Below are 20,087 nucleotides of genomic sequence, written 5' to 3'. Positions count from 1 at the left end.
TCCCTAAATAATGAAAAAAAAAAAAAAAAAAACCACAAACCGTTAAACTCCTTGGTTTAAACTCTACATTCCAGACCTTTTTTTTTACATTGAGGGAAATTAGTAATTAGGTTAATGGCCTAGTTGTAGAAATTTGGGGGAAAATACTGCATCAACTTTCCAGGTAGTTATTGAGGAAAGAAAAATTAGATAGATAGATAGATAGATAGACAGACAGACAGACAGATAGATAGATGATAGATCTACATCATTTGATGAGGGCGATAGTTAGCTTACTATAAATCTAACAATAAAAAACCATAAAATTTAGCACTGTCTAAAGCAGTAAGTATGACAGGAGAAGTGGCAAAGATGTAAATAATTACACCATTCAACTTCACTGTTTCTCACTGATAACTGGAAGAGCAATCACAAATCGTTGAGTTTGTGGATTAGTGGATATACAAGTAAATGCAATGCAAGAGTAGCGTGTCAGAAAATACAGGGGTTTTTATTTGACAAATGTAGTTTAGTTTGAATTGTTTGTAATACTTCATCCTTGCAAAAAATAAGATATTTTGTAAAACAATAAAATTTATGTAACAAGACATCTTACTGCAGCACATTGCCTGCTGAATCTTTGGGAAATGAGCAAGATCACTTTTTGTGCATTCCCACAGACTTGGGAGTTAAATTGATTTTAGTGCAGCAGTATCACATAATGTGTTCGTTCATACATACGTTCTTCTGCAGTGAGCTACATTATTAATCCATTCATTTTCCCTTTTTATACTTGGATCATGAAGCAAAACTGAAAGAACTAAGCAAACTGGTAGAAAATAAAAACAACAATAATAACAAGAGCAATGACAAAAACTAACAACCATGATTTATATTAATTTTTGTTTATTTGTTAACCAGGTATTTAGAGCCACTTGCAACTTTCAGAATTGCTTTATACTGATGTCTGATATTTTGTTTGGTTGTCTATAATATGTGCTGTTAATAGAGGGCTATTTCATTCACAGAATTTAGTTTCAAATCCAGACTTCATATCAGTGTTGCTTTGAATGACTCAAAGTCCCAGCTGAAACCTTGCACATTCCGGTGGGACATCATCCTGGGAGGATCTGCGGGGTGCCACCACATCCCTGAAACAAACAACAATACGCATCTTCCTGGCTGAGCCAGAAGAACTGAGCTTCATATTCTACCCTCTGCTGAGCAGACCTCCAGAAATTGCTCAGCTGATCATACATAAAAATTAATAGCAGAATTTGGTAAAAATGAATCTACTAGCCCCAAGTTAAAAGGTTTGAATGCAAAATTCATTCATTGTCCTCAAAAAATTCATAGCTTGGTGGGTTGTGGGTTTTTTGTTTGTTTCGGTTTTTTAAGGCTGTGGATTATAAAAATACCTAAGAGTAACTCCATGAATATCCATGGAATATATTATATTAATGAGTTCTAATTGCGGAAGTATCAGGTGATAATGAACTATGACCATGATTTATTTTATACTTCCTCAACAATGTATAGTCACCTCTTGTTTTAAGATATTTTAATTTTGCCTTTTGAATACTAGGTTGTGCAGTTAAAATTTGGTGGTAGGGAGCAGCAAGTCCGGTTTCTGGCTCTGTCACAGATTTGCTGTGTTACATCAGGCCAGTTATTTAGGGAGGTATCTCTTAACTTCGTGTCCTATGTTACGTGTATCTACTAGTTACACATCTGTTTTAGTCTAGTCATGTGAACAACTTCTATAGCTGTTACAGAGGCAGCAATCAGAGAAAGCAGTGCATCCTTTCTTAAGTGGCTAACAAGTGCTAGGATCTATTGCTTATTCCTTTCCATTATTGGAGTGGAAGTTAGGTAAGAAAAATTCCAGCTTCAGGATGAAAACATTGTTTTTGATAATGAAAATTAGCTTTTGGAAGTCAGGATATGCAAAGAATCCCTTAGCTCTGCCAGCACAGGAGACTGCTCCGTTCTTCTGAGATACGACGATTGCAGGCTCTCTGTATAAAACCACCATCTCTCTTACCAATACTGCTGAGAAGTTTCCTGACTGAGGAATTTGATTCTCAATATCAGTCACCAGGCCACTTTCAAATCAAGGTGCAAGCATTGCGAAAAATATAAATGAAGTATGATTTCAGAACTCATAAATTACAAATCTGGATCTTTCAAAATGTGGATATGATGGATGAATTAGTTTATGGAGAAAGAATTTGTCTCTAAGATATGACCTACAGTTTTCCTTAATAGATAAAAATATTATAAATCTCTTATATCTTAAAAGTAGGGTTTTAACACATATGTGTTGTGGTTTAACCTGAGCTAGCAATACAACCATGATAGATGCTCACTCACCCCTTTCCCCACCCCCTAACTAGGGAAGAGAGTCAAAAGGAAAGGGAGAAACTTGGACTGAGATAAACGCAGGTTAATAAAATGACAAAATGCTAATACACTACTAGTAAATATGTATATATTTATATATATATATATATATTTATATGTATATGTATATTTATATTTTTATTTTTATATATTTTGTATATTTCCAGTCCCAGGAAACAGCACCTGGTCCCAACAGCTAATCCCAGAGACAAGAAAGAGGGAAAAGGCAGAAAGGCCCAGAGGCCTCTGTAAAACAGCAGGATGGCCAAGGCCAATCCAAAGAAAGTCCCAAACAGAAGTCCCCAGAACAGGTCTTCGAGAGCAAAGAAGCAGCAGTGAGAGAGAGACCAGGTGATCCTGACTCTCCTTAAATATGAAGCATGATGCTAGTGGGATGGAATACTCTTATTGATCAATCTGGATATCAGTCAAGCTCTGCCCCATCCATGTCCCCTTTACCAGCCACCTCACACCGGTGGGCAGAGCACTCAGAATGTCCTTGGCTCTCAGATCAGAGCAATTAAAAATATTAACTCTGTCCTGGGGTATGATTCTATTATTATCTTCGGGTTCTCAAACTAAGTAAAAATAATGACCATGCTAGCTATGAAAGAGAAAGGTTTCTAACTGCATGAAGAAAATTAACTCTTTCAGTCAAACCAGCACAATAAGGTACTGGTCATTTTAGTTGCCTGTCAGCTTCTAACAGTTCAGAAGTGGTTCCAGGTTAATTAATCTGAAACCAACAATAATGTTTAATATCTTGTGGTCAGTAACTGATCAAAGCACAGCCCGTAACAGCAGTATACAGGACCATTTGGCCCGGGGCAGGGTGCGGGGGGGGGAAGTAAGGGTTTTATCTGGATAGGGTCATTTCAAAAAATGTCTTTATGGCTTCCAGACTGAATTGTTAAAATATATTATCCATGGAAATTCACTGGAAAATATTTTACAGATAATGTCAAAGGAAAGGCTCGTTACCAGTTTTAACAACAGGAAGCCAATCTGTTTTTTTCGGAGCACTCAGATGTCATGTATCCTCATTTCGCTATGAGTCTCTAGAATCTCTATAATCTGGACCATGATTACCCAAACACCCACCTTTGTTACTGCAAACTCTTTTGACTTTTGAATTCAGCTGATGGGATTTCACTTTAAATCACAGACATGAATGAGCAGCATCTCTTGATTTAGGGCCGTCTGATTTTAAAATATTCTCTCCACTTGTCCTATGAAATACAAGCACACTTTCAAAAACACCTCTATAATATTACATAGACTTTTGCCTTCAGGAATAATACTTTGATGAATTTGTGATTGGATTTGATCAACTAAACTAATAATCTTTTAAAATAAAATTAAAATCTGGCAGCACTTTGACCCAAAATCATATTAGATAATGTAGTGATGAGTGTTGTATAAGAGTCTGTGTTATAGACGATCTGCTCTAAGTGAGAGTACTGGAGAAGAAAGTATACATGGATTTAGGCTACTATTTCTTAAGTCGTCTTTTCAATTTTCAGTACCAAATGAGAATTTCATCGGAGTTAACTACCGTGGAAGGGAAGGGTGAGGAGAAATTACATAGAATCTCTGGGCTGGAACATAATTAAGTAGCCAGACAATACAGTAAGGGAAATGACAGTGGACATTAATTGGTCTTCTCTGTGGGAAATACCACTGTTGGGCAGCAGATGCTGACAGTGACAAGAAATGGCAAATTTGTACAAAATATGAGCACCTGTTGTTTGATGAAAATCTTACAATAATTTAAATCATTTTAAGGTGATTGATTTTATGCAGAGTTTAAAAAATAAATCTATGTTAGACCAAATGTATGTTGATAGTATTCTTAAGAGTGTATTTCACAAAAAATGGAAGTATAAGACAAAATCAACAAAAATATTAACATATTTTTTTTAGACCAACAAAACCAGTTGTTTTTCATCACATATGTTATTGACGAAATCTTAATGTTGTGCTAGAAAGCATATGCAAGGGCAACACTTTATTAAGTTTCATTACACAAGTTGGGAGGAATTCAAACAATAAACAAATATCACATATAATGACAAGTACAACGAATAATTAGAGGGGGAAAATTCTTAGTAAATCTTGAATATTATTAATACCAAAGGGAGGCATTTGTGATATATGTTTATATCATTTGTAGCCTTTTAAGCTTCTAAGTGCTTAAAAACTGCCTGAGAAATGATCATAACTATGCATTGGCAGCAAGAGGAGCCAAGGAGGCACAATCTCTCTGTATTTCAGCTATGAGATAGTGTAGAAGCAAGCATCCAATGCTGGGTGTAGCTCAAGGTAAACCAGCATAATTTCAGTTAACAGATAAAGTCACACATGCCAAGATAAGTGATTCAGTGAGACTTCCTTATCCGTTTTTTTTTCCTGTTGTGTCACAGGGCAGTAGGTAGTAGAATACTAGGGATCGAGGTAAGAATAGATGTGGCAGAATGTCCTGGAGAGAAGAGAGTGATAAAAGCAGTTATTGAGAAGTTACCATCAAAGTGCTTATTCTGTAGGGAAGAAGTTCACTAATTGAGTCAGTATGGAGATGCCTTCCACCCAAGGGTGGTATGGAACCTGCACTTAGTTTTCAAAATGAGATGTAAGGTAAGACATACAGGAAGAAAATCCTACATTACCAATTATATTCTACTGCAACAGACCAAAAGTTGGTCACAGCACTGAAAGGAAGATTATTATTATAAAACATAGCAATGCTCTTTTTAAGCAATGGGTGATTTTAAATATTCATTTCAATAAAATATTCTAGTGAATAGAAATACCGCAAATGCTCAGTACTAGGTACAAATCAAAGTAAAATACAAATGCAAGTAAAATATTTAACATTTCATTATAAAATGGTAATATATACTATAAAAATACACAAACACGAGTTATTAATGCATTGATGGAAAGGCATCTGGCTGCAAATGACATTCCTATACAACAGTGACGAAGAAAGGTGACTAATTCCTTCCCATCAACTTTGCAAAACATTTTTTGAAGTAGGAAAAACATTTAATGGAGCTTTTGCAAGGTTTAAGCCATTTTAAAAATGGTTCCTTCGATTGCTTAACTTTTTGATATTTTCATTAAATATTTTTCGAAAACTGCTGCTAGAAAACTGGGTCCATATTAGTAACTAGTACAAAGTGAAATTAGTGAAGCCATGCTATTTTGTTCTAACATAAGTGTCTGAGATTCTCAACTAACTTCTATTAGTCTTCCCTTCAGATATGAGGGTTTTAAAAATTCATTTTAAATGTATTTTTTTTCTGTTTAGGGAGTATATTTTTTGGTAACAAATATTACTCAGATCCTTACTTCTTATCCTGATGTCTGTTTTACATACTATAAGCTATACCACATAAAATGTGGAAATTCAGCCATAAGTAGAGGGAGGCAGAATTTCAACAACCTTCAATATAGTGTGAAAATTAGCTAGCGTGTTGGTTATGATGAGGAACGCTTCCTCTAATCTCTCCAATTACTTGTGCATAGATTGGTATGACAAGTGCTTGGCATCACAAGTTACCACAGCTAATCAAAGGAAGCCCCATAATGAAATTGCAAACCTCCCTTTTCCCTTGCAAGCACGGGACTGTAACTGTAATAGCAAAGCAACACTCTGGGCATTTTATATTTTAATTTTAAAATGAAGCCTACTAGATCAGCCCCTCAGTTTTTACAATGCTCAGGTTAAGTGCTGAGGAGAAAGATTTTAAGTGACTTCTGTGTAGTTAACTGAAGGTTAAAATGATCCGAGAAAATCTTCCCCTCATTTTCTGGTTATTCCAAGTTAAATGGGCTAGAATGATGCCACAAGGACAAGCGAACAAGCCAAGATTAAGCTAAATCACTTCAGTGATACCGGTCCAGTGTAGGAACGTGTTTTAATGCAAACCTTATGGGCTGACAACCTAGTAGCAGTGTAGAGATAACAGTGGAGCTGAGTTCAGGATGATGTCCCCTGCTGGGAAAAAATGTCCTCTTTGGAAGCAAGATTTCTGAAGATACTGTCTGAACGAAATGTTTCCTACTTAAAAATTGCAGGAATTTCATCTCAGCCATTCTGTCTGGTTTCTAGAAGGACACTTGATGATGAGCAATGGTATTTAAAAGAAAAAGATTTTTCTTTTCCCACTCTAGTCTTACCTGCTGGTCCCAGCAGTCATATTTTAGTGAGTCGATGCCTACACATCTCCTGTGGTCAGTTAAAGTGTAAAACTGAGGACTAAGTATTGCAAGTACAAGAGAGCATTGAGAGGAATATGAGGTAGATGAAGCTGTGGAAAAAATCTGGAGCTTGAGGAAGATGGATTTGGGTCTGACGCATGTGAACTGGAGGGGACGTACATGAGGAGAGCTAGTGCCTGCCCCCAGGGAAGCTGGCTAAGTGATCAGTAACTTAGTCCGATGTGCAAACAGAATAAAATAAAGAGGAGTAGAGGACTGCTTCAAGTAGAAATGAAGCAGGGTAATGTAGAGGTGACCGGCAAAAGAGAGCGGGAATCAGTTTGCTAATGCAAACGTTTGTTTTTTCAAGTCAAATATGAAAAATCTTCCTAGATTTCTAGTTATTGAACTTTGTTTAGCACTTTGCTTTCAGATTGTTGGGTTTTTTTGTTTTTATTTTCTAAGAAAGGCATTTCAAACTGAAATTTGATGTTATTAATTTTATTGTTATTCCAACATGTACCAAAAATAAACATTTCACTTTCAAAATGTTGACCTAGAAAAATTTCCAATATTAAATATATTTTTCATTTAAAGAAACTGGTGGCTGAAGCTGAATAGAAAGAGAATGGAGATGTTTTTCCTTCTCTTAGTCTACAGAGAAACTGGCTACCAATCATACAAATTTATTAGTTGATAAAGATCTCTTGACCAAGAGGTGAAGTTTTTTGACTATGTACTGTGAAGGCAAATATTCATCCATACAATACATTTCTCATTTTTGTGTTGTTTTTTTTGTTTGTTTTTTCTCAGAAGCTATATGAAGAAAGTAAATTAAAATTTGCAAAACTATATTCTACAAGTAAGGCAATAGCAACATGTGTGGTGCCTGTGAAATATTATTCCTGTGCTTGTATTATATGGATTAATTAAATAATCATATGCAAATTTTCCCTCATACAACCTCTGCTTCGTGCACAGAATAGCCCTTCTATAGAAATTAATGACCTGTTTGTCCTGAATGGGCTTTTGTTAGTTGAAAAACATTAGTATGTGTTTGTGATGGATTTCGAGGCAAAAGGTGATTTCATGGTTAGGGAACATTATATGTCACCTGAAGAGCCGAGCAATCCATGTGCCTCTGCTCCAGAGTTTTTGGTCTGATTCTGGGCAAGTTTCTCAAGCCCTAATGTTCACAGTTGGCTCCCCTGGGTGAGATGTTCTCTAGAAATATCTACAATGCTACACGGTGCCATGCTCTCTGTCTTCAGCCTACTTGTGTATTCCAGATGAGGCACACAAAATTTGTAGTCAGATGATTCCATAATTTTAATTCTGGGCGCCAGTAGGTTTATTTCCAGTGTAAAATACGAAAAACTCATGCCCCCAGTAGACAGAACTGCCTATGACAGAACTGATCATATTTTTATTCTGTGCATTGTTCTAGTGGCACGTAGTAAGAAAGATCAGGCAAAATCTATTGATTCTAGGAAATAAAAACACAGAGTGATGTTAGGAAACTACCTTTCCTTTAGATAAGACTGACTTCTACAAAAAACTAAGTATTTGATCATTGAAGAGAATATCCTTATATCTAAAAGTAGGACACTGAATTACAGTTAGATGGGCAGCCTTGATTATTGATGGCATTGACTGATTTCTCATTGGTTGATATAGCAACCTCATTGCTGTTTGCCATATCATTTCTCGCTTCAATGTGGAATAATATGTGTTAAAATAGTCTGATATTTGCATGAGGATTAAGACATGCAGCTACACCTCTTTAAGCCAAAGTAGAGTTTATACATATAGAAAAGAGAAAAATGAGGAATATTATCAGCATAGACATGGGACCTATTATCAAATTACCAAAGGAAGTGGTGTGTGAATTTGATTATTGCCAATGTTGTTGCTTATTTGTATTGCCATGGCTTCGACAAGCACTCAGACTGTGAGAGCTCTCAGACATGCTGCATTAGATGTAGCATAAATGGAAAAAGACTTTTCCTGCTTCCAGAGAACCTACTATCTAAGCATAAAACAAAAGCAACAAAGGCAGTGCAGCTAATGGTAACACGGCAGCACCGGGAGTGTTGGTCTGCACAATTGCAAACACTGTCCAGGCTTTTTGAAGGTATCACAAGAAAGAAAATCTCTAAGAAGCAGTTAGAAAACAAGTGAGATTCCTAGCTTTCTTGTTTTGACAAAGAATTTCTTCCAAGTATGAGAGGAATCATGGAAAAAAAAAAAAAAGCCAGAGATGCATTTCAAACTTTAAGAGTTGGCAACAGAGACTGGCGTCATATGCCAGGCTGACATGGGTGTTGAGCTCTTGACAGTAAGAAAGCAATGACTGGCAGGATGGGAAAGGGCAACAGGAGAAGCCTTAAAATGAAGACAAGTAGCTTAAGTTCGGTAGCAGAGAAGAAGTGCCAGAGGAGGGAAGTGCTGTTACCCCAGTGCCTGAAATGGCCAAAGTGGCAGGCCGTACAACTACAGCCTTCGCAGGAACACTTGGGAAAGGTTGTAAGCCACAGAAAACTGAATCAATAGATTTCTTCAGCTATTCTTTTACTTTCTCTGATAGAATTCCTTCTGACTGACATTACAAGTTTATAGTTTTGAGATTATTCTGAGAACTATTTACTTTATAGTGGAAAAATATAAATGCAGAGCTCTGGTTTTGCCAGCGCATGACCTATAGATTTTTGCTACTGCTTCTTTATGATTTTGGCATTTCTTTATGATTAGTGTAAAAACAGAAAAGCTGTGTTTTTTACAGTATGCATATACAAAGAGTTTCACTAGTTATCTTCTAATAGTGTTTCAGGAAGAGGAACTATAGCTGTGTGGTTTAGAAAGTTTACAAGAGCATTTATGTTGTAAAATGAAGCCAATTCAACTGTTTCCTTTTCCATTTTGCTTCGTGGCAAGTCATGTTCCCAAAATAGTGGGACAGGTTTTCTCTGAGTCAGCAAATGATAGAGCTGGCATTAGTACTGAACTGGGATTTAGGTTTTCTAAGATTCCACACTTTTGTCTGAATCTAGGAACTTGCTATGATATCATCAACGTAAGTATTCAGTGGTCTGATTTTAAAAAATCCTGCCTTTACTCATCTTCTATTAAAAGCTTTGATGAATACACTATTTCAGATCTAGTCTTGATTCAACGCAATTCAGGAGAAGTAATGCAGAATCAGACGTGCTGTGTGCAATGACACTGCCATGAAATCAACAGCACAAATGTTGCACTGATATGGTAGTACCTGAGAATTAAAACGTGAAGATAATGAAAGCAGAAGTGATTTCATTTTTGTTTTCATCCTCTGTTCTGCTTCATTTTTCTATATTTAAATTCCTGATTTAAACAAACAAACAAACAAAAAATGAGAACAGAAAGAACTAATGCATCCAGAAGCTATGGATGTTTCAACATCACCTCAACTAATATGCACAGTATTTAATAGATGACTGAAAGAAAACACACAGAAGGTTGAAAGCATATGATGGAAGGGACTATGGCAGTCCAAATTTATATCAGTGCCAAACCTGTCTCCATTCTTGGTCATTCTCCAATGCTGAGGTGAGATGTGTAAAAGAGTCCCACTCAAGCTGCTGTGTTTCTGAATGTGCATACGGAAGTCACATTGTTCTGAATATGAGATGAATATCATAGAATCTAAATTTAGGTCACTCAAAGTGACTGAAATCAGTTCTGCTCAGAAATGCTATTTGAGGGCAAAATTATCTGGTAGGCAATTCTTTTTGTGTATAATTTTCACTGAAGACATTTGGAGTTTTCCATATATAGTTTTTAATTATTTAAGAACTCTATAGATTTAATTCAATCTGTTTCCATTAAAAAAAATTTTTAAAAATATTTTTAGTGTGTTGTGAACTTTTCTCAAGACAGAAAAATAGACATGTTTGAACAGAAAATAGTTGGAAATCCAGAATGAGGATAATAATTTGTATATCGTGAAATAGCATAAATTTTAAAAACTGAATTCTGATTCAGCAAGGTTGATATGAGGACATCAATTTTAGCATCAGCATCTGTGGTAATGTTTCCAGTTACTCTGTCAGTATATATGAATGCTTGTTTTTCTGTGTCACTTCCTTGGTTTTCCTAAATGGAAATCTCTCTAGAGAGGATTTGCCTTCTGCATTCTATTGTAACTTCTTAAAAGGTAATGCTGAGAAGTTATGACACATTGAACATATCTGCATGTTAACAGAACTCTTAATTATAGTTGCAGTAGTATGGTCTGTCCTGCACCAGGTGGAAGGGTTAAAAAAAGATCTGTACTTAGTAAACTACCAGAGTTATCATCCTCTTTCATCTTCGTATCTGATACTTGGACAGTGGAGTGGCTGTGAAGTTGACTTGCTCTTTATCTCTGTCAGTTTTCCACAAAAAAGTAGCAAAGAAGTACCCCTGAAATCTGGAGGAAAGAGAGCATACAGCTTACTTCCCAACTAACACCCTTCTTCTTCCTGGGTTCCTCCACCTTCAGATTGCTCTGCTTTTCATAAATAGGAAGAGAACTCCTAAGTCGTTAACAGCAAGTAGGGCCACACATATGATGACAGGAACATACACAGCATAGTACCATACCAATATGGGAAATTAACATTTTCAGCTTATGCTGTTTCTTTCACATGATAATATTGGTTTGAACACCTAGCAGTGTATCCCATTTCAGCAACAAAAATCTAAAAAATAAAATTTAAAAAAAATACTTCACTGAGAAGTTACATTCACTTGCCATGGAAACACATGATAAACCCTACAAACAGGCTTCAAATAGGAAATAATGTTTAGGAACAGAGGTCCAAACCCAACTGGACTTATATACACTGTTTCTCAGCAATAATATACCATTTATATTGCTATGGAATGTTATGAGACTATATGAGAAGCAAGGATTGTAAAAAAAAATAGTTATTTTCTCTGATTAACTGATGTAGTTAGAGAAAGGACACAACCTTTCAGATACTCAGTTCCTTCATCAGGCTCTGCTAACAGGTATGATAGGAAAGTGTTTCCATCAAAGAATAAGGTATCACTTGACAGGGAAGATGAATATATATTTATGTATTTAAATTTTATAAAGGAGCACTGGAATGTCCTAAGCTTCTGTGAAACTGGGGGAGGCAAACACTCTATCTTGAAGCTGGAAAGATTCAAAAAGTTGACTAAACTGATATTTTTTTGTGACATGAAGTTCCATGCCATCTGCGTGTACACAGAGAGGTTGCAGCCCGATGGTAAGTGTGTGATGTGCCCTGTGAGGCTCACTAGTCCAGCTCTTCTGAGGCAACTCATGTGATTCCAAACCTCTGAGCTACTTCAAAGAACTCCTGTTTCAAAAAGTATCAAAGACATGCTGGAAAAAAAATTAAAAATAAGTTTTATCCTCTCAATAGAGAACAGTACCTGTCCAGTGGCCCTACAGAAAAGGAACTGGTGAAGTATTGTATAAAGTAGGCTATATTTAGATGAGGACAAGTACATAGTTTAGCATTTATAGCCCTATGAGATACCAAGGCCTTTGTACTCTTAGAAAAAGAAAAGGAGAGTTCCCCCTGACAGATACAAATCAGCATTTGCTTCTGGTGCTGAACATCCACATTACCATTCAGAAAACAAGAACACCTCTTATCAACGAAAGCGCAAGACTCCAACACAAAAGAATCTTTACTCCCTCATACAAGTATTAACAAAACAAAACAATTTTGTGTGTGTGTGTGTGTGTAGGAAATATGAGATATGCATAAGCCTTTTACAAGTAGAAGAATACCAAGAATAGTTTAACAATTTTCTGCAGAGTACGTAGAATAGTCCAGATACAATAGCTGTTGTAACAGCACTCATTTGGAGCAATACGCCCACCTCCATCGTGACTTTACTGTTTGTAGGGTATATCAATAAAACCAATGAGCCACAGCATCAAGTGCTTTCCTTTCTGGAAGACAAGGCACCAGCGTGAGTTTTTAATATATGTGCATGTTTGTTATAAACAACACATACATTAGCAAAGATATTTCGGTATCTTGTGGTGCAGCTTTTCTGTTCTAGGGCACAACGGTTAGACTTAAAATTTCTATTCGTAGGAAAGACCATATCACCCAGTTGTCCTGTAAATATCTTCAGTGACTATTTGTAGGCTGCTACAATTATGCCATATATTATTTGATTATTAGGGTTAGCAGAAGCATGGATAATGGAATCAGTATCATGGCTACAGCAAGCTTTGTGAATTCTCCCTGCCAGTTTTCTGCATAACTACACTTATGTCACTCAAGCGGCACAGGGGTACTCGAACAATTAATTGTAAACCAGGGGGAAACTTTTAATGGACCTCTTCTTGAGATCTTGTGTTAAAAAAAGAAAAGTTCCCATGAGTGAAGTATAAGTTAGCTTTTCCAGAGGGAAAAAAGGAATGAATTACATTTCTCTTCTTGTCCTTTAAATGAATAGCATAGTTTGGGTGAAATTATCGGGCAATTGCATGCCTTTTATGCAGATAATGCTATTTGATGAAAGCGGTGTTTTGATCTGCTGAGGATAATACAGATCCAGGGTTGGATTCATTGGTGAGAGTAAAGCTGTCTTCTGTGATAACTTCATCTCAGCATGAGGTCAGACGGGGAAAACTGGGATGGGGGATTAAAAAATGACACAGTCGGAGCAGTATTCAGTTCCCTGCTGTGCTCCTGGCTGCACACTATAGCTTATGTTTCTGATCTGTTATGGTATTGTCTGCTTTTCTCTCCCAGAGCAGAAAGAGATTGCTTAAAACTTTTCTTTTTCCAGCTAGAGGGATTAGTTCAGTGCAGCTTTTTTAATTAAAGAAACTGTATCTTTTTCAATGTAATTTAAGGCTGTACAAGAAGGCCATCAGCATTCATAACTTGGCACTATTACCTGTAACAAAGCCTAGCCCTTCATTTTACATTCAGAACAAGAAATCGCTATTAAGAGTTTTGAGGGTTAAAAACTGATAATTAGCCCTACGATTGAAAGAATCACAGTTAACCATTATCTTCTAAAAGTTTTCTGTGGAGGAACTTCAGACAGCTTTGCTGTTAGTTTATCTGGGCTTTCTTAATTAAACTCCATGACATCAGGAGAATGGTTAAAAAAAATATTCTGATGTGTGGAAATAGACCTAAGCGTATTTTCTCCACCAAAACAAAACAAAACAAAACAAACAAACAAACAAAAAACAAACAAAACCCTGAAGTATTAAAATGGCATCTATTGAAAACGTCTCTGCGATACCAGCAACTTCCTCTTTAGATCCACATTTATTTTCACTTCCCAGATTTTCTAAAAATATAACTAATGCCTTTATTAATTAGTTGGAATATGCAAATAATTGGCACATGTTCATGGTGTCTAACAACAGTCAGTGTGTATGCATGTCTGCAGATGTGTTTATGCATAAGTGTGTGTACGAATGTATATATACAACTATAGATATACACACATACATATACTCATATATAGATATACATCCACACTCTCATATATTCTTCAGCTCACAGATTTGAATTTACAGCTCAGTTTAAACAAGGTTAATGGCTAAAACCTTCAAATGTTTCAAATAGGGCCCATATGGTGATCACTTTACAAAGCATACAGGGACTGTGCTTAGGTTGCAACATACACATTTCCAACTAAATTCCATGCCAGATCAATTAGAAACAGTTCTCCTGAGCAGACAGGAACAAACACAGATTGTTACCACTCTGCTGCCTGAACTCTTGTCTTCCAGGAATGAAAGCAGTCATCTTGAATCAAACATACTTGACTACCAACAGCCTAAGAAATTTTTTAAACTGTCAGTATTTTAGTAAAATCTCTGTTGAGGCACATCGGACAGAGCAATTAACATCCAAGTCATCGAAATGAAATACCGAATCACTGTCCCTCATTAGAGCTTTTAGTTAGAGATGTATGTTTCCCACACAGCGTTTATTAGTAATGTCTTCTACTAGGAGGCATACGTGGCAGGAGAGAAGGAAAAATGAAAGAAACAGACAACAGAAAAGCACATTTAGTTTCTTTTTTCCTCATTCTATGTGCTAATCTCTTCTTCAAATAATCTTTTCTGTAAGTTTCCTTTATTTGAGCAGATAATTGGTGGAATTTCTTATAATGATTTTTTTCATACATCTTTCAGGCAGAAAGCTAGAGAAGGAAAAATGCTAATTATGGGTATGAAGCTTTTTTAAAACAAGGGCTCTCTCTTGTAAAAATAATGAATTCTGAATAATTGTGACTTTATTACGAAAGCCTCTGCATGTGCATATAAGGCCTGGTTATTGACTTCTGAATTGCTATAAATACTCTGCATTCCTCCTGTTAATGGAAAGTATGGACAGTTACTCCCAGCTATAGTTGGCTGGGAAAGTGTTATACCAGCAAACACAAATCTTGAATTTTTCATGGCCTCGTGTACTACTTCACACTGATGGCAATAATGTTTCAGTTTGTTGTTTTTTGTTTGGTTTTTTTTTTTTTTTGATGGTTCCTACTTATGAATACAAGGTGATTAAAATTATTGTGTGCTTGATTTCAAGACCATAAGTTTAGTTCCTAATGCAGTATTAACACCATATGAATGGCGTTTTTCTATTCCAAATCATATACAAACTCCTTCAGGTTCTTTTCTAGGAACCCAAGGAAAAGGGTCAGCAGTTGTGTGCAGCTGAAGTGCATCATTTTCAAGAGAGGTCAGCTTCCCATATAGCTTTGTCTCACGCAGTGGAACACAAACTAATGTAGTGGAAAAGCATGACCCCCATTTAAAGGTTGATTTGTATGATAATCAGTACATTTAGTGGCTTCAAAATGAATGTGTGTAAGGCCCTATCTTGCTTTAATTAAGTTAATTAAGACATATTTCCCTCTGCAGACAGCTATTTAATTTTATGGCTTTGTCAGTGATCAGATTAGAATATTTGTTTTACAGTTTCACCACAATTCACTACTCGGGGAAAGTGCCTTTCTCGATCTGCTTCTGGCAGCAGTGCACACTGGTGTAATAATTGGCGAGTTAGCACAGCTATTTCTGCGGCATTTGTACGTTTTAGCTACATGTGTCCCCCAGCCCCCTTCAAGAGTGATTGATTCAGCGCGTCCCTAGCGCCCTGGGACAGCTGGGGCTCCCCGCTGAGGGCGGAGCGGCGCAGCCTGCCTCCTTCTCCCCAAAGATTCCCCGTCCCCAAAGGAGGGGCGGGGGAGGTGGGGTGGTTGTCGCCAGGGATTACGGCAGAGTGTGGTTCACGGCCGGCTCGTCACCTTCTGACCCGGTGCAGGCACCTTCCCTCCAGCCGGGGATCACTCTCGGCAGGGGCCCCGCCCGGGCGGCCGGGGAGGGCAGAGAGGGCAGGGGGGCGACTCCGCCGCGGTCTCGACAGCGGGCGCTGGAGCAGCTGCGAACTCCGTCCCTGCCCGGGGCTCGCACGGGAACAGGAGCCGCGGAGCGAATCGTGCGGAGAACAACTGGGCAGAGTTGCTGCCATATTAGGATCAGCCGGCGAGATTGATGGAAGCGTCGAAAGGAACATTTATTTATTTATTTATTTTAATTAGAGTTGTGATTATGAAGTATCCTGGTGCAGGGTAATGTTGCTAGTTGTTTCCATCACGTAAAGACAGTCCCTACCTAGCTGCAGTAAACCGCATCTTGCCGCTTACCCCGAAGGACAATGGGTGGGTAGAAACAATTTCTTCCTCCATGGGCTATAGATCAAGCACCTTTGACAACGCAGAGATTTTGAGATCTGTTATCTTCAGACACGCGAGTATCCTAGAAAGTGCGGAGTCCTGGGAGCAGAAATTGCTGATAAGCCTGGCGAAGCCGGAGTTGCCGTTCGAGTACGGAAGGACACATTAAGAGCAGTTTAAAAGTTTGGAAAGAACGTGACGATGTCTTGAATTTGTCTCATCTTTTGGTGTTGCTGGTAGATTAGTGCAGGAGCCAGCATGTCTTGCATCAGACGACGTCCTGCTCTCTTCTTTCACTAACACCTACCGTCCAAAAAGATTTACTGATAATCACGTTTTAAAAAAAGAGTCTATATAAGTCGATGAGGAATGTATATCCTTTTGTTCTTTCTCTACTAAAATAGGAAGCTTATTGGCAATCCACAAGAGTAAGGAAAGGCTGGACTGTGATTTTAGAGAGTTTAGGCACATTTAATAGTTGACATTTGGAGGATAATTTCCTGCAAAGCTCTAACACAAATCTGACTGCACACTTCTCAAATTAGTTTAAACTCTGAAGGCTGAAATTTAATAAACTTCGGTAAGCTTGGTAATGCTGCTTCAGTTATGTTCAAGTTAAGAGCACCAAAATAACTTACTCTAAAATTCAAATGTGTATTAATAAGTAGTTGACGTTTGGTGCTTATCCAGTGGGCTTTGCACAAGGAAGGAATTATATAATCTTTCTATCTATAATAGAGGAGCATCTTTACTCCCTGTATTTGGAGGTCGTAAAAAGTTCAAGTTAGTACTAGATGAATGGAATTAGCTAAGGTAGTGTAAATGGCTGAAGTAGTGCAAAGCTATTCCACTTTATATGTTTGCATTTGCAAAACACAATTTTGAATTTTGTGTTAGAGGACTGTAAGCCAAAAATAAGAAAACCGTATGTAAAACCATGACTCTTCAAGATTTGCTTTTATTTAGCAGAAATGCCATTTTGTATATTATGCAACAACAATTATAGCATTTGGTGTAAGTTCAGGGTTAAGATTATTTGTGTTTGTCTAATATATAAATCGTGTAAAACAGAATTTTGTGCAGTTCACATTTTGACAGTTCAAGTGCTTTCTTATAACGACTAAAACCTTTGTAGGCTACTTTATTTGAAAGACAAGGTCATGATGATTCCAGTTCTACCTGTATCGTCTGAGCACTTACCTGCACAGAATTATTATCTAGAGAGGTCTCTGCGACTTCTACCTTTTCAAATTAAATCCTGCCACTTTAGAGTCATCCCCAAAGTCAGTGCAGATTATTCATTTCCATCCCATTGGTTTAGTTTGGGTATCTTCAAAAGAACTTTTCCAAACCTGGTTTTGAAAGAAGTTATTTGGTCATATTTTATCTTTCCTGGGCATGAAAACAAGTTATTTCCGCTACAAAATACCTGTTTGGTTTTCTGTATGCTCAATATTATGAATTACACGTTGTCTGTCCACTTAAAATGCCTAAAATATTTGTGATTTTCTATTACACTTGCTGCATAACGGTGCTTTGTGATGCTGGCGACTTTGTGTGTGTGTGTGTGTGTGTGTGTGTGTGTGTGTGTGTGTGTGCGCGTATGTGTATGTGCGCAGGATCTGCTGTAATTCTCAAATGCTGATCTCAGCAATGTCGAATCAGTTTAAATGCCCAGGTACCTTGCTTCACAGGTCGAGCCCAGCAAAGTACAAACGTAATGGAAAACACGGGGGTAAAACACTCGCATGTGAGATAAAACTGTTGGTCGGACCATAGAGGCACCCCTAGCACTGCTCGTCCTTAACATCTGCAGTAACGTTTCTACGATGAAGAGGGTATTTCCAGTCATTTCGGGTCAGAGGAATATAGGGATTTTCCTTGGCAGCGTTTAAGATAACATAGCCGCGCATCTTTCATTACAGAGTCGGAGATGTGGCAGATAAATTTAAGTTTGGAAAATCAAAAGTACTGCAGCGGGTAGCCACCCAAACGTTCAAAGCTTCTCATCTGTCTAACTTCACCGAGTGTTTCGCATCTGGCGTGTGAAACGCCTTTGAAAGGAAAGGATAAGGAAATAAAAAAGAGAGCGGTCCTAAATAGATAGATAGGTAACATCTCAGCGTGTGAAAAGTTACAGCTACTACTTTGAGTCGAGAGGATGCTGAGGAGTCAGGGAGAAAAATAAGCAGAAGCGCCTTTGTACGCGAGGGCGAAATGGCTTTAAAAGCAGATGTTTAAGCTGTAATCAGGTCAGTCAGCACCGGCTCCCGCCTAACTCCGAAAATTGCCGGGATGCGCAGGCGAGGCCGGGGAGGGGGGCTGCGGGTGCCTGTGCGAGGGGCGGCTGCCAGGCCGAAGAGCCCCGGGGAGCCCGGCCGGCACCCACGGGCCTGCCCGGGCGCGGGGCTGCCGGGTGCCCCCCCGCGCCGTGCCCCGGCTGCAGGCAGTGGGCGAGGTGCCCCGGCGGGCTGGCCGTGGCGCCGGCTCTGCTTGGCCAGGCGCTGCAGGGAGTCGCGGATTATTTCCCCAAATTCCTCCCCTCCCCTCATAAAAAAAAAATTAAATAGGTCCCCGCAGAAAACAAAATAAGGCGGACGGAAGCTTTCTGCCTCCGCCGGGAGGAGGGAATGCGTAATGAAGCCGTGTAAGTTCATTAGTGTTTTCAATCAGGAGCACGCAGACACCTTCATCAGGGCAGAAAGCTGCGAAGAGCCATTCATCAGCCTGAAGTGCTGCTCGCGGATGACCCCTAAATCACCGCCGCCGTCGTGGATGCACTGATTGGGCACAGCGTGGGAGCCGCGCCGCGGCACTCCACACGAACCGCCACCGTAGGGGGGAAAGCGGGGGAGGGCGGGAAGCAAAGCCGCCGCAGCCCGGCGGGTCCCGTCCCGGGGCGGCGCGAAGAAGCACCGGAGCCCTCGGCCGGGTTCCCCTCGCTAAGGCGCAAGTAGGTGCTGGCGGCGGCGGCTCCTCCCCGCGCTCCTCCCCCGCCCAGCACGTTGCTGTGCGCGCACCTTCTCCCTCCCCTTCTGCAAGAAGAGGGGCCAAACTCCCTGCTCGCCGCCCCAGCAGGAGAGGAGGCGGAGAAAGTGAACTCCGCGGGGCGCGTAAACCCCCGCCGCGGGGGGCGCGGGCAGCAACTCGTGGCCCTCCCCCCGCCCGGCCTCCGACCCTCCCCTCGCTCCCGCCCGCCCGGCCTGACAAAGTGCCGGTGTGCGCCGCTCTCCCCCGCGCTGCTGCCGGGGCGCGGAAGCGGCGAGCGTCGCAGCGCGTACGCGGTAAGTGGCGCGCTCCGCTCCCCACGCCTGCAGGGGCGGCCGGCCGGCAGCGAGGAGCTGGGGCCGCTGCTCTTCCCTCCGGTCGAGGGCGAGTGAGAGGGCTGGGGACCGGTGCACAGAGGACGGCGGGGGGTTCCGCGGGCCACCCTTCCCCCGCTCCTGCGGTGACACCGCTGGCGGCGGGACCTGCGGCGGGCAGGAGCCGCGGGACGCCCCGCGACGCGCGGCTGCGCCCGGAGCGCGGCCCCAGGTAGGGCTTCGCGGGCGTTGGGAAACTGGAGGGGAGGGGCCGAGGGCGCAACTTGATCTGGAAACTCCGCGGTGCGGAACTTTGAGCGGGAGGGAGGCCGGGTCTGTCAGCAGCGCTGCGCGGCCTCGGCGGCAACTCAGCTGCGCTGCAGGGGAGGGGGGGGCGGCGGGGCCGCGAGCCTTGGCGCGTAGCGCGGGCCACACTGCCCGCGCCGTGTGCGCGCG

The 20,087-nt window shown here is 40.0% G+C and overlaps 1 protein-coding gene across 21 annotated transcripts in view; it reads left to right on the top strand.

The window, feature by feature from the left end:
* TENM3 (teneurin transmembrane protein 3) overlaps positions 1-20,087 on the top strand; it is a 1,336,783-nt gene that overhangs the window by 903,630 nt on the left and 413,066 nt on the right. The window contains exon 1 of one of the 21 annotated variants that reach the window (XM_071807654.1): positions 19,382-19,863. The exons of 19 other annotated variants lie outside the window; for them this stretch is intronic. The gene's annotated coding sequence lies outside the window, so the exon portion shown is untranslated. Of the gene's footprint in view, positions 1-19,381; positions 19,864-20,087 lie in introns of those variants that run through there. One more of the 21 variants, XM_071807657.1, reaches the window with a different exon arrangement.

This window comes from Patagioenas fasciata, chromosome 4 (assembly GCF_037038585.1).
Source record: "Patagioenas fasciata isolate bPatFas1 chromosome 4, bPatFas1.hap1, whole genome shotgun sequence".
NCBI lineage: Eukaryota > Metazoa > Chordata > Aves > Columbiformes > Columbidae > Patagioenas > Patagioenas fasciata.
This window is presented reverse-complemented; position numbering and strand designations above follow the sequence as displayed.